Genomic DNA, 15,744 nt, shown 5'->3' with positions numbered 1-15,744 from the left:
CTGGCCTGTCACCTTATTTCTACCCTGGCAGCACTGAGCTCCTTGCCCCTATTTAAGAAGTAGTTACATTTATACAGTCCTAAAATTATATTCGGTCCTTTGAAGGCAACCGCAAAGCTGATGTGGCCCCCAGTGAAAATGAGTTTGACACTCCTGGGTTAAGGAGATGCATATGGTTGGGTTGGATGTTGAGTATTCAGGACCAGGACTAAAATTCATGCAGTGAATTAAGTGACATTCCTGAGAGGTATGGAAGAGAGAGAAAAGAGCCTGAAAGGAGAGAGTAGGGAGAGTTGTAGGTACATCATAAAGTGCCTTATCTCAGGCCCTCAGTGAGCCATTGAAAAAAATTGGGAAGCATTCTGACCACACTGTTGCCTTTTGACTGTTCTCTGTATCAGTGCTTCTGAGATGATCTCTGGTGAAGGACTATTTTTTAAAATGTCTATACTTAGCAGCTGATACTTTTGTAAAATATAATAAAAATGAAAATTTAAAAAGATAGAAAACAAGCCCATTTAAAAATTGAACAAAATTATTGTCACATTTATCTGTATATTTCAGTATATGCTATCAAATTTGCTTTTTCTTTTTCATGAACTAGGTACGCTTTGAGTACCTTTGCCGCAGAGGAGTTAACTATTTTTGATCATGTACCCATTAGTTCAGGATTCTAGAAACTGCCATGTGTGTATTGAATTTTAAATCATGTGCATGTGTACATTATAAACTACAAAATATAAATTAGAAAATAATGAGGGGTTTTACAAGCTGTTTTAAAATTTTGCCCTGGCCAGGTAGCTCAGTTGGGTGGAGCATTGTCCCGTGCACCAAAAGGTTTCGGATTTAGTTACCAGTCACAACACATAGCTAGGCTGCAGGTTAAATCCCCAGTTGGGGTGCATAAGGAAGATAAACAATTGATGTTTCCCTCTCCCTCCCCTCCCTCTTTCCCTCCCCTCTCTCTCCCCCCCCTGCCTTTCCCCCTCTCTTTTCTGTTTCTCTAAAATCAATAACCATATCTTTGGGGATTAAAATTAATAAAAGTAATAAAATTTTATTTTTAATAGTGTAAAAACATTTTGTTTGCACTAAATTACTTTAATGAGCAGTGTAATTAAATGTACTTTATAATAACTTTTGAAAGTTTTGGCTCATTCATATAACATAATTAGTATATTAAATCATCATGTTGTACACATTAAATATATACAATTTATCTTTGTCAGTTATATTTCAGTAAGGTTGGAAAAATTAAAAATAAATGTAACAATTACCTATGTCTTGTTCCAGGAGCTAGGGATATAGTACACTGTAAAATATACAAAAATTCCTGCTTATATAGAGTGTTCATTGTAGTGGAGGTTAATTCTTTGTAACATCGTGATTCAGAGGCCTTGGTTTTAGGTTCAGTCTGTTTTATATTTGTTTTAATAGCTGTCATAGCTGAAATAGATGTCTCATGAAGATATATAGATCAAAATGGGAGAATTAGCTATTGGTTATGTTTCTTTAGTGATAGTACTCAGTTTCAATTTTATCAAACAATTAGGAACAGATTTTTAAATAAAATTTATCTTATTTTCATTTTCCTTGTCAGTCTTTTTCACATTCATCAAAACGTGTTCCTTTTTTATGAGTGTGCTTTTAATAAATGTTTTGAAAATCCAGTGACACTGTAGATTTAAACAAGTTCAAAATTAATTTTCAAGTTGGTGTTTTGGCAAGATTATCTTCCAAAGTGAGTGCATTTTACACATTTACATGTATAACAGTAAAAGCTTGCCAACTCCGTTAGTGAATAGTCTTTCCATTGACTAATACCACACTGCCTGAATTATTGTAGCTTTGTAATGTCTTTTTTAGAATCCTCACCTGAGGATATTTTTTGCATTGCTTTGAGAGAGAGAGAGAGAGAGAGAAACGTCATGTGAGAGAGGCATCAAATGGTTTTTCTCTGATGTGCACCCTTACCGAGAATTGAACCTGTGACATTTTGGTTTACCTGATGACACTCCAACCAGCTGAGCCATGTTGTCCAGAGCAACTGTAGCTTTATAACAGCCTGATAGTCAATAGAGTAGGAGTCAGCGGACTTTTTTTAAGATATTTTATATATTTATTTTTAGAGAGAGGGGAAGGAAGGGAGAGAAACAGTGATGTGCAGAGAAACATCCCTCTGTTGGTTGCCTCTTGGAACGGTTCACAGGCTGGTGCTCAATCCACTGAGCCTTACCAGCCAGGGCAGCAAACTTTTTTTTTTAAGGGCCAAATATTAGATATTAAATGTTACAGGTTTTGCAAGCCAGATTGTCTCTGTTATAATCAAGTACTCGCCTCAGCTGTTGTAAATAGGAAGCAGCTGTAGACAATACATAAGCAGATGGAGTGGTTATGTCCCAATAAAACTTTATTTACAAATGAGGAATTTTGCTATGAACATAAAACTGTTCTAAAAAAAAGTATTAAAAAAGAAATGCAGACAGAAGGAACAGCAGAATCTGAATATAATCGTCAGACAAAAATTTTTTGAAGAGACATTCTACAAATAATTGAGTGATAATTTTTCAAAATTGTCAAGTTTTTGAAAGTCAAAGTATGGGGCAGTCTTCCAGACTGAATAAGACCAAAAAGATGCCATAACTAAATACAACACATTATTCTAACCCAGTGTAGAATCTTGGATAAGGTCTGAAGATTCTGTGGTAGGAATGTATTAATGTTTATTTCCTAATGATGATAGCAGTAGATTGTCTGTTTGTTGGAAATAAACACAAAAGCGTTCAGGTGAGATGGAATATCAATCATATCAGTAACTTACTCCCAAATGGCTAAAGGAAGAAAGGTTTTTTGTATTATACTGGTAATTTTTCTGTAAATTTGAGAGTGTTTCAACAATTCTTTTAAAAAGTGTATTATAAAAAATTAAATCAACTTACAGAAAAAAAACAGGCAACTTAGTTTGCCATCCTCTGTAGTACTTTGATGCTGTTCTTCAAAATCATCTTGTATGTTCTTGGCATTAGCATTTTTGTGAAAATTTTAAAATTAGCTTATTAATTTTTACAAAAAAAGTGCTGAGATTTTTATTGTGACTGCATTGAATCTATTGGTAAATTCAGTGGGGAGGATAAACATGTTTACGGTAATGAATGTTCCAACCTATAACCGTGGCCTAGAATATTGTTTAAGTAGTCTTTAAAATTTCTCTGCATTATTTTACAGTTTTTTATGTAAAATCACCATCCTCCAAAATGCCCACCAAAGATTTTGCCTCTAGGTATTCAATCCCTTGTGTTGGTTTCCTTACACATTGAATAGGGTCAACCAAATGACATTGTGTATCTTCCAAGACTAAGTCATAAAAGACATTGCAGCTTCTGCTTTGTTCACATGTATCACTCTGGAGGAAGCCAGTTGTCATTGGAGGCCTCCTGCCACAGTAGCCATTGTTAGCGAGCCATCCTTCCAAGCCATCTTGGAAGAAGATCCTCCAACTCTGTTTAAGCCTTCAGTTAGCTGCAGTCTGCCATCAGTGTGGAAGAAAGATCAATGTGTGGTTGCCTCTTGCATGCCCTGCAACCCAGGCATGTGCCCTGACTGGGAATAAAACTGGCAACCCATTGGTTCACAGACCAGCACTCAGTCCACTGAGCCACACCCGCCATGGCATGCCAACATCTCTTGGCTGCACCCTCATGAGAGTCCCTGCTGAACTAGAGCCTTCTGGCTAAGCTTCTCAAATTAAAATAAATGTTATTTTAAACCACTGAATTTTAGGGTGATCGGTTATGCAGCAGTCAATAATGAATACAGTCATGTACATATTTTTAATATTTTATTTTTTTATTTTATGTAAATTTTTGGTTCCACCCTTTTTGTGGTAAAATATACATAATATTTACTAGCTTGATCATTTTCTTTAAACAACAGTACATAGTTTATTTTTCATAGTGGGCTTTTTAAAAGTATTTTTAAATTTTTTAATGTATTTTTAATCATTTTTTATTGTTGTTTGAATACAGTTATCTCCATTTTCTTTCCACCACTTTCCCCCATCCAACCCACCCCCGCCTCCCACCTCCCACCTCCCACCTCCCACCTCCCACCTCCCACCTCCCACCTCCCACCTTCCACCTCCAACCTCCAACCTCCAACCTCCAACCTTCAGTCCTACCCCTCTTTGGCTTTGTCCATGGGTCCATTATACATGTTCCTTGATAACACTTCTCCTTCTTTCCCGTTATCTCCCCCACCCCTCTAGTTACTACTGTCAGGTTGTTCTTTATTTCTCTTTTTTAAAAATTTTTTTATTGTTGTTCAAGTACAATTGTCTCCATTTTCCCCTCACCACTCCCCCCACCCTAGCTGTCTTTGAGTGTACAATTTATTAGTATTAAATAAATTCACATTTATTTAATGTGTGCAACCATCACCACCACTCATCCCTATAACTCTTCATCTTATAAAATTGAAACTTTGTATTCATTAAATAATAACTCCCCAGTTTCACCTCACTCTAGTCCCTGGTAACCACTATTTATTATACCTTGTCTTTCTAATTTTATCCACTCTTTAATGTTTCAAAAAAATGGAATCATACAGTATTTTGTGTGTGTGTGTGACTGGTTTCACTCAACATAATGGCGTCAAGGTCCATCCATGTCGTAGCATATTGCATAAGTTCCTTGCTTTTTAAAGCTGAATAGTATTCCACTGTATGTATATACCAGTTTTGCTTACCAATTCACCTGTCTACAGACACTTTGGTTGTTTCTGTGCTTTAACTGTTGTGAATAATGTTGCTAAGAACATGGATATACAAGTATCCCTTCAACACCCTGCTTTTAATTCTTTTAGATATGTACCTAGCAGTAGAATTGCTGGATCATATGGTAATTCTTTTTTAATTTTTTGAGGAACCACCATACTGCCTCCCACAGTGGGTGTACCATTTTACATTTCTACCAAGAGTACACAGTGTTCTAATATGTCTGCATCCTTACCTACACTTGTTTTCCATTTTCTGTATTTGATTTTTGATAGTGGGCATCCAAACAGATGTCAGGTGGTATCTGATAGTTTTGATTTGCATTTCCCTAATTAGTAACCTTAAATATCTTTTCATGTGATCATTGGCCATTCATTTCTTTTCTTTGAAAAAATATCTATTCAAGTCCTTTCCCCATTTTAAATCATATTTGTATTTTTATTGATTCTTAGGAGTGTTCTCTATATATTCTGGATAATAATACCTTATATATTATTTGTAAGTATTTTCTCCCATTATGTGTATTTATTTTTACACTGTTGATGCGCAACATTTTCTAATTTTCACCAAGTTCAGTTTGTCCATTTTTTCTTTTCTTACCTGTGTCTTCAGTGTTAAATCCAAGAAATTGACAAATCCAATGCCGTGAAACTTTTGTCCTCTGTTTTCTTCTAAGAGTTGTATTGTTTTAGGTCTCACATTTAGGTTCTTGATCTAGTAATTACCTTTTATTTTAAAAATATAAGTTAGAACCTTATTTCCAGCAATTTTGCTAAGTTTAATTGTTACTACTGATTATTTGATTCTCCTGGAATGTTGCCTATGAATAATCTGTTTCACCTTTTCTTATCCCATCTTTTGCCTTTTATTTCTCACTCTTACATATTGCACTAACTGGAACCTTCATGGTGTTATTAACTGGAAGTGATGGTAGTGGACAATCTTGTCCTATCCCTTACTTCATGGGGAAAATACTTACTATTTCACCTTTCAAAATTTTGTAAATATTATTTATCAGTTTAAAGAGGTTTCCTCAATTTCTAGTTTGCTAAGGATTTTCAGTGAGTGAATATTGAATTTTATTAGATGCATTTTTTTGCATCAGTTGAGATGTTTCTCCCTTTTTGTGAATTACATTGATTTGTGAATGTGTAAACCAACCTAGTATTCTTGAATAAATCCAGTTGGTTCGCAGTGTGTTAACTTTTTCAAGTCATTTGGGTTTGTTGATATTTTAGTATTTTTACATCTGCATTCATGAGAAGTTGGCCTGTACTCTTCTTCCCTGTCCTTTTCAGGTTTTCATGTCAAGATGGTATTGGTGTCACAAAATGAGTGGGAATATGATTTCTTCTTTTCTGTATTTTAAAGGTCTTTTTATAAATTGAACCATATTAATGACATTATGACATTTTGTGCATTTCCAGTTTCAGTTTTGTTATGAAAGCTGTGAATTTTGCAGAGAATGTATTTCATATGTGGCACTGCCTCTACATGCTTACCCTAGAACCCTTCTTTGCTTTGTTCGAATATCCCCATCAGTGATATATTTACATAGTTTTCCCATGTATTGCATTGTTTTTGTCAAAGAAATAATTTACTTTTGATGAGTATCTTCTGTGGTACCTCTTTCTTTTTCAAAATAAAAACAGTTTTTGTATATAATATTATTGTAGAATCCATAAAATATTTTAGCTGACACGTTAGAAGCATTTGTACTTTTATCTATGTGTGTAAGAATCTTATTCTTGTCACCAAAACCTTTTGTGGTTTTTAGCAGTATTTGTTGATAGTGGAATGCATTTTAATACACCTTTTATTTTCTACATGTTAGCCATTTTTACCATGGCAGGAAGAACAAGTGTTAATGGAGTGTGATGTGGATCTCATGATTTCTTTCTTTTTTAAGATTTTATTCATCTTTAGAGGGAAAGGGAAGGAGAGAGGGAAAGAAATGTCAATGTATGGTTGCCTCTCACGCATCCCCTGCTGGAACTGGCCTGCAACCCAGGCATGTGTCCTGACTGGGAATCGAACCGCAATTGTTTGGTTCGCAGGCCCGCACTCAATCCACTGAGCTACACCAGCCAGGGCCGGATCTCATTATTAAAAAGCCTTAAAGAATGCTTGCAAGCACTTAAGTTTAGACAAATTATATGAAGTTTTGATTCAGTATTGCATTACTTTAAAGATGACTAAGCCCTGGTCGGGTAGCTCAGTTGGTTAGAGTGTCATCCTACCATGCCAGTGTTGCAAGTTCAGTCTCTAGTCAGGGCACGCACAAGAAGCGACCAATGAGTGCATAAATAAGTGGAACAACAACTGATGTTTCTTTGTCTCTATCTCCCTCTCTCCTTTCTTCTCTCTAAAATCAGTAAGTTAAAAAAATTATAGATAACTAAAAAGTGTGGAGGTGTTCTGGTTCTGGATACTTAGCTTTAAATACCATAACAATTCTGATTATTTCCTACTACAGTTCCATAGTCCTTTATCTAAAACCTTCCAGGTCTGATGTGTCTTAGGATTCAGAATTCTTAGAATTTAAGAAAGATAATTTCATGCTTATACTAAATATTACATAATTTGTTGCAGTGCCCTTTAATCAAATACCGTTTCTGCGGTAAAATGTGTGATTGTACTATATGAGGTAACTAAATAATACAAATACAAGGTCCGCCGAGAAAGTATTCAGCCATGTAATACGAAAAATACATTTATTGAAGAAGATAAAAGAAACGTTTGTACATAGGACAATGATGCCTCAATCCCCTTCAAAGTAGGCACCTTGGAGTCTCACACAGTTCTCCCAGTGTCATTAGCAACTGCAGTGTGATGTTCCTTATGCTGTGGTAGCAGAAGCCACAGAACAGATTTTGCCATGACACGTTTCATGCCAAGATCCTGCATCAGAATCTTGGACACAGTAATATTTGGAATCCCCAGATCAGCTTCTAGTTCTCACACTGTCAGTCACTGATCTTTGTTGATTGCAGCCCATACATGTTCAACATTCTCAGGTGTTGTGCTCATTGCAGGCCTTCCAGAACATAAGTCACTTTGAACAGATTCTCAACCATCTTTGAAGTGTTTGTGCCACACTTTTATTTGCATGACACTCTTTGTGTCATCCTCAAAGGCTTTCTGAATCACCTGAATATTTCTGTGGAGGAGTGTTCAAGCTGAAGGCAAAATTTGATGCAGATTCATTGCCCTACTCACTCAGTCATTTTGAGTACAATGGCCACAGTGCACATGCTCACTCAAAGCATCTACTGCCCCCACTGACTAGTACAGTGAAGTATCATTGCTAATGCATGAGCATTGCAGTCCACTCTCCTTGGCTGCCAGGTTACATCGATGTTATGCAAACCATTCTTATTATATTAATAATGGCTGGACTTTTTCTGGACAGCCCCCATAGTCTTTCATCTGTTCAGGTCAGATTTGCCTTAAATTGGTTTGCACCAGGCTGACTTGGGAAAAAACTTCAATTTTCAGATCTATTGTATTTTAATATTGTAGTTAACTCTTGGGTAACAGACTCAAGGAACAACAATGAGGTTTATCATTTACAATATATGTTAGTATGGCTGGTGTCAGTGTCCCTCTTCTTTTGTAAAAGAATTCCCAAGTGTTGGCAGGGCATGCATGCACTTGCTGCCCAAAATAAAGACTACGTATCCCAATTTTTCTTACAGGTAACTGTGGCTAGGTGACTAATTTCTGGCCAGTGAAATCAAGTAGTGATGATGCGTGAAACTTTCAGGAAGGGCCCTCAAAGTAAGAGTAGGGTTGCATGCCTTAAACTTTGTAATGACTGTTGAAATTCATATTGTACCGTGAGGACAGATAACCACTAAAAAACTGGAAGGATGCTGGTTGCTAGATAATATTGGAGCCACAATAATAACTCCAGATTGCCTATCTCCATACACCTATATTATCACAGAAATTAATTTCTACATTTTAACTTAATTTTGGGCTTTCTGTCATTGGCAGCCATACCTAAACCTAACTAATACAGAATTACTCATAGATCTGTAAATCCATATTACAAGTAGTCTTCCATTTCAGCTTGACCTACTTCTCAGATCTGATTACTTTGTAATTGTTTTCTTCCATTATGCTGATAAAAAACTTACACTAGGAGTGAAAGAAGTTAAAGCTCTGCCATTGTCTTCTTGCTTACCTGCCCTTGATTAAATCTGTTCAGTTTGTGATTTCTTAAATTCTCCATTTTGTAAAGTTGTTTTGGATGAAACTTAGGTAATTATTTATAAATCACCTACCTAGATATTGTAAATGCAAATACGCTAATATTCTGAAAGTAGATGTACAATTAGTGGAGCACTATTTTCCACCTCTTGTAACACTCACTGTCTTCCCTCCTGAACTCCACATTTGACCGAGACCCAGTGAGGATGTCAGTCTCAATCCGTACATTGCCTATTAATAAAGCTTAATTTATTTCATTTTTTAAGATTAGAAACATGTAAATACAAGTTCTAATATTTTCCCATACTCCAGTGGCTCATTTTATATTCATCCTGGAGTGCATATATAAGCCTGCTCCCAAGATCCCTGTTCCAGGAAATGTATCAGAAGTGGTCAAGTATTTAGGTTGGGATAATGTGACCGTTGGAATAATTCAGGCTGATATGATGATGTCCTAAATTGAGTTGAGGTTTGAGAAAGAAGCTGAATTTTAAATACTAAGGAGGTAGGATATATAGGATGTAAGTGTGAATTGTACACGAAAAGTTAAGCAAGAGGCATCAAGAATAACTGAATTTCCAATGTGGGTCCCTGAGACTGAGTAGGTGATGATGCCATTCATTGAAATGGGGGATGTGGGAGAAAGAACATGCTGTTTAAATCATTTTGAGTTTCAGTATCTTGTGAATATCCAAGATACAATCAGTTGTAGTTGGAAAGAGATGGACTCTATTCAGGTCTCCACTCAACTGATAGTTAATATTTTTTTAAATATATTTTATTGACTATACCATTACAGTTGTCCTATTCCCCCCCTTCATTCCCCTCCACCCTGCACACCCCCTCCTCCACCATTTTCCCCCCCTTTAGTTTATGTCCATGTGTCGCAATAGATTCTATATTTCCCATACTATTCTTGCCCTCCCCCTGTCTATTTTCTACCCACCATCTATGCTACTTATTCTTTGTACCTTCTCCCCCCTTCTCCTCCTCCCAATCCCCTGTTGCTAACCCTCCATGTGGTCTCCATTTCTATGGTTCTGCTCCTGATCTAGCTGTCCTCTTGGTTTGCTTTTGTTTTAGGTATGGTTGTTAATAACTGTGAGTTTGCTGTCCTTTCACTGTTCATATTTTTTATCTTCTTTTTCTTAGATAAGTCCCCTTAACATTTCATATAATAAGGGCTTGGTGATGATGAACTCCTTGAATTTGATCTTATCCGAGAAGTACTTTATCTGCCCTTCCATTCTAAATGAAAGCTTTGCTGGATAGAGCAATCTTGGATGTAGCTCCTTTCCTTTCATGACTTGGAATACTTCTTTCCAGTCCCTTCTTGCCTGCAAGGTCTCTTTTGAGAAATCAGCTGACAGTCTGATGGGAACTCCTTTGTAGGTGATTGTCTCTTTATCTCTTGCTGCTTCTAGGATTCTCTCCTTCATTTTAATCTTGGCTAATGTAATTATGATGTGCCTTGGTGAGTTCCTCTTTGGGTCCAAATTCTTTGGGACTCTCTGAGCTTCCTGAATTTCCTGGAAGTCTATTTCCTTTGCCAGATTGGAAAAGTTCTCCTTTATTGTTTGTTCAAATAAGTTTTCCACTTGTTGCTTTTCCTCTTCCCCTTCTGGTACCTTTATAATTCAGATGTCGGAACATTTAAAGATGTGCTGAAGGTTCCTAAGCCTCTCCTCATTTTTTTGAATTCTTGTTTCTTCATTCTTTTCTGTTTGGTCATTTCTTTCTTCCTTCTTTTCCACTCCTTTGATTTGAGTCCCAGTTTCCTTTCCATCACTATTGGTTTCCTGTGCATTTCTCTTCATTTCAATTAGTTTAGCCTTCATTTGTTCCTCTAATTTATGACTAAAATCAACCAGTTCTGTGAGCATCCTGATCACCAGTATTTTGAGCTGTGCATCTGATAGGCTGGCTATTTCTTGGTCACTTAGAGTTATTGGCTCTGGTGCTTTGAGTTCTTGAGCCCCATAACATTTTGGTCTGTTTGTGCCCGTTATGTACGAGGGGCAGAGCCCTAGGTGTTCACCAGGGCGTGGCAACTCAATCTCTGGGTTGTGACCCTATATGTAGGTGCAGGGTCAAAGAGGGGCAATGGCGGTGCCCTCTGCTGCTTCCCGCTGCTGGGGCCTGCATGGTCTGTCTCACTGCTGGCTCCTTCGCCTGGTTTATCTGCGTGGGAATGTGTGACTGCGGTTAGCCTGCTGCCTTGTGCCCTCACTGGGTCTGCCCGTTGCCACCCCGCGTCTGGGATCTGCCCACCCCCACCCATGCACCTGGGTTGGTCTGGTCGAGTTTTCCTGCACAACCCCGCTCTTCCAGCTGCTGGCTCTGCCCCTCTTACCGGTCTGGCTAAACGGTTTGTTGTTGTAGGACTTCTGTATAGTTCAGTTTTCTGTGTTTTGGTTGCGTTTTTGTTACTAAAACTTTTTAAACTTGGTTGTGTGAGGAGGCACAGTGTTTCCACCTACGCCTCCATCCTGGCCAGAAGTTGATAGTTAATATTGAAAATACATTATCCCTTGTATAGTCTTATGAGCTTATGTTTTCATCTATCTGATGCCTGCCTTATAGGGTCATTTTGATAAATAAATACTATGAAATATTAGAACATGGTAAGCATTCATCTATAAATTTTAGTTTTCTTTAAAAATAATCAGTTATATATATTCATTTGTATTATGAAACATAACTGAGTTTATGAACAGGTTCTTTCTAGTCGGACATCTGCACAGCTTCTGCCATTATGGGACTTATTCTGTGAATTCTATAACTGTCCTTCATATTGATGAGTGACTCAGCTATGAAGATGATTTTTGGAAATATACTAGAGGTAAAGCCTAACTAGTTTCCTCTCTGATCAGAAGATCACTTTGGTATCTGTGGCTATCCCAGATATGTTGTGCCCTTGTAACCAAAACTTTTGGTTTATGGTACATTGGAAATGATGTAGGTTTGGAGTTGCATAGATCTGTATTTGAATTCTAGCTCAGCTGTTTATTTATTAGCTATGTGATCTTGGACACATTATATAACTTTGGGGGGGCTCGTTTACATGGTCTATTACAAAAATGTAAACAAAGAATGAAAATTCCTACCTACCTTCAAGTGTTATTGTTGAATACTAGAAGTAACTTTTTAAATATTTAACATAAAGCCTTGAACATTTTAAGTGTTTGTTTCACTTCTGTGTTACCAAATCATCAGCTGGTATGACCTATAAAACAGGACATTTTTTTCAGGAAGTCAGACTTGTACTTTCCTGTCACCATAATCTTTTTAAAGTCTGTGGTCAGATTCCTCTGTGTTTGAGGAGCATGTGTCATCTCATAAGCTTCTAAAGCCATATGCTAAGTTTTGGAAGTTTGTAGACTTTATAGGGGTCCAAGTTTCTTGGTTCAGTTCTTATTTTACAAATGTGAAAATTACGGTCATTAAAGGTTAGTAAGTCAGAAAAACTAAAGTCTTTAGAGGCTCATATGTGGTAGAATCTAGGACTACTTACTCACATTCTAGTCTTCTTTCTGCTGTAAATCAGGGAAGTTGATTTGTTTAAAAAACACTGTGAAATGGGAAATGAAAAAAGTTAATGTACAGTTTGTTTTGCCAATAAGTTTTTCATCAACTTAAAAAATATTTTTTTGTCTCTTCACAGATAACTCACTCATTCAACAAATATTTCTTAAGGACTTACTATGAGACAGGCACTATCTTACTATGAGACAGGCTAAGAGATATAATAGTAAACAGAAAAATTTCTGCCTTTGTATCATATTATGGGTACTGGTTTTTTTCTTTCTTCTGTTTGTTCTTTTTCTTTGTTCTTTCTTTTTTTCTTGGAATATAGCAGTAATACTATTGCTGAAATGAATAATTTTCTTTTTCTGAAATGTAGTCATTGATGCTTGAATGATAGAATTTTAGTATTATAAATAGGCTTTAGTAATTAATGTGAGATTTAGAAGAAATAGAATGGACTATTAAGTGTGCCTAAATGAATTTTGCAGTAACTGGACTTTTAGTTTTGCTCTACTTAATGCACATTAATTCAGAACTTATATTCTGTTATGAATTTAATAGTCTTTTGGAGTGACCAGCAACTTTGATGTTTGCACTAAGATTTTATTTAGTATGCAAGAGAGATAGAAGGAGGTTCAGTAGTATACATGTAACTAATTAATTTGAAATGTGTCTTAAAGAAATGTTCTAGTTTTTTCAAATGCCTTTTAAAACTAATCACAGATGATTAGCGAAAATGCAGAGTATCATACCTTTTTTGTTGCATGCCATGTACATAAATAGTTTTGTACAATGAGAAATACTAATTTGTAGCCTCCTACAAAGGTGTGTCTGTGGTCCCCTGTCTTCGGACAGGTAAGAATTGGAAGCAAAGAAACATGGACATGGAGAAGTCTAGGGCCAGCTTGTTCCCCGAAGGCTCAAGATCAACCACCCCACATAGGAAGAAAAACAAGAAATATTAATTTGTTTAGCATTCCATGTTAATATACTATCATGTCCAGCTTCATTGCATGTAATGTAAACCTAATCCATCAGATCATGTGTCTGTAGAGTGTTTTTATTCAATAAAGTTTTATTCAATAAAGGCATGTTTTAATTTAGTGTAAAAAAAAAGCAATTTCTGCCCTGATGAATCTTAAATTCTACAGAGAGGAGTACTAAAGGAGGTGAGGGAGTAAGCCTTGTGTTAATCTTCTAGTAGAAGGAATGAGAAATAATTTAGGACTTTAGACCATTGTAAGGCTAAAATTCTCAGTAATATGGGAAGTCTTCTGTATATTTTTTAAAGATTTTTTAAAAGTTCATCTTTAGAGGGAAAGGGAAGGAGAGAAGGAGAGAAATATCAATGTATGGTTGCCTCTCGTGGGTCCCCTGCTGAGAACTGGCCTGCAACTCAGGCATGTGCCCTGACTGGGAATTGAATCGCAATCCTTTAGTTCACCGGCCCTCAATGCACTGAGCTACACCAGCCAGGGCCTTCTGTATATTTTGAGGGTGGAGCTTACAAATTTGCCAGCAGATCAGATGTTGTCTGTGAGAGAGTAGTCAAGAAAGACTCCAGGGTTTTGGCTTGGGCAACTTGAAGAATGGATTTGCTGTTTGCTGATAAAGGGAAAGCTGAGGTGCAGTTGAGGCAAGGTGAGATTAGAAGTTGAGTTTTGGACAATTTACGTTTTAGACAGCTAAGTTTGAAGTACTTGTTAGACAACCAGTTAAAGTTGAGTAGGCTGACTCTGAGGCTGGGGTTCAGAGGAAAGATGAAATCTAGGCATATTAATTTTGGCGTCATCCCATGTAGAAGTGTACTGAAAGAGTCATAAAGGGAATGGATATAGATAGAAAAAAGAGTTCCAAGCAAAATCCTGAAAGACACCAACATTTAGAATGAGAGAAAGATGGAAAAGAAGCAACGATAGAGATTTGAGAAAAACCAAGTTATCGTGGTATTCTGGAAATCTAATAAAGTATTTTAAGAAAGAGGGAGGGGTTATCTTGGTCAGCTGCTGCTAATTGAAGTAAAATGAAGATTGAGAATTGATTACTGGATTAAATGTGGGATCATTGAGGATATTAACAAAAAGCCTGGTAAGACTAGGCTTAGAAGAAGAGCAAAATTAGATACTATAAGTTCCAGAAATGGAAGCACAGTTAAAAATTTTTGTTTTGTTTTTTAAGATAGAAGAAATAACAAGTTTGTAGCTAGTAGAGATGATGGTATGTGTGGGATTTCCAGAGCACTATCTTTTGAGTGGGCTAGAGGGAATGGGATCTACTATGTGAGTGGAAACATTGCTCTTATTAGATCTTGATCAGTTTTGTTTATAGCAGTGGCTGGCAAACCACAGTTCCAGATCTCAATTCAGCCTACTGCCTGTTTTTGGAACACTACCACTCACGTTTATTTAGATATTGTCTATGGTTGCTTTCAAACTACAGCAACAGAGTTGCCTAGACAACTACTCAACTTTGAGAGAAGCCTAAAATATTAACTCTCTCTTTACAGAGGGAGTTTGCCAACTCTTAATTTACAGTAACTAATGGGGTGGCATATGAGTAGGAGACGGGGAAGAAGTAAAAGGCAAATCTAGGGAACTGAACATTTTTAAAAGGTATTCAAATATCATTTGTGTTTGGGTCACATAAAGAAAACTGAACCTGAGATTTAGAGCAAAATGAGTTACAGCCTAGGTGCTTTTTCCAAAGGTAGATTCTTGAAAGGGTCCTAGTCTTCAAAGCTGTAAGCTAACCACATAGTCAGCTCTTGATATGTTACATATTACCCCAGTTTTAGCAGCTTAAAACAACAAACATTTATTGTTACAGTTTCTGTGGATCAAGAATTGCAAGCAACTTAGCTATATGGTGTCGATTCAGTCTCTCATGATTGCACCTGACTACCATTATCTGCGACCTGGCTAGGAGGATTGGCTTCCTATCTTACATGTTTGTTGGCAGGAGCCCTCGATTTCTTGCCACGTGGGCTTCTATCATAGGACCAACTGACTACTCACATTGTTTCCGTTGTAGAGACTGAGAGTGAGAGTGTCCAGCACAGAAATCTCCATCTTTTGTAACCTAGTCCTGGAAGTGACATGCCTCTACTTCTGCTGTTACTAATACATTGGTCACACAGATCAAAGCTGGTACAGTACAGGAAGAGACTACATAAGGGTGTGGATACCAGAGAGATTGGGCTTTTGGGCCACCATTTTGGAGGCTGGCCACCA

General features: G+C 36.9%; 1 protein-coding gene and 1 non-coding gene across 2 annotated transcripts in view; both read left to right on the top strand.

The window, feature by feature from the left end:
- Positions 1-15,744, top strand: part of RALA (RAS like proto-oncogene A) — a 113,926-nt gene that overhangs the window by 34,720 nt on the left and 63,462 nt on the right. The gene's annotated exons all lie outside the window — the stretch shown is intronic.
- Positions 13,327-13,457, top strand: LOC118994025 (small nucleolar RNA SNORA38). The gene has a single exon (XR_005067984.1). It is a non-coding gene; the product is annotated as a small nucleolar RNA SNORA38 (small nucleolar RNA).

The sequence above is a fragment of the Sturnira hondurensis genome, unplaced genomic scaffold (assembly GCF_014824575.4).
Source record: "Sturnira hondurensis isolate 20B ecotype Veracruz unplaced genomic scaffold, ASM1482457v3 Scaffold0008992, whole genome shotgun sequence".
Classification (NCBI taxonomy): domain Eukaryota; kingdom Metazoa; phylum Chordata; class Mammalia; order Chiroptera; family Phyllostomidae; genus Sturnira; species Sturnira hondurensis.
The sequence above is the reverse complement of the archived record's forward strand: the minus strand, read 5'-3'. Positions and strand labels throughout refer to the sequence as shown.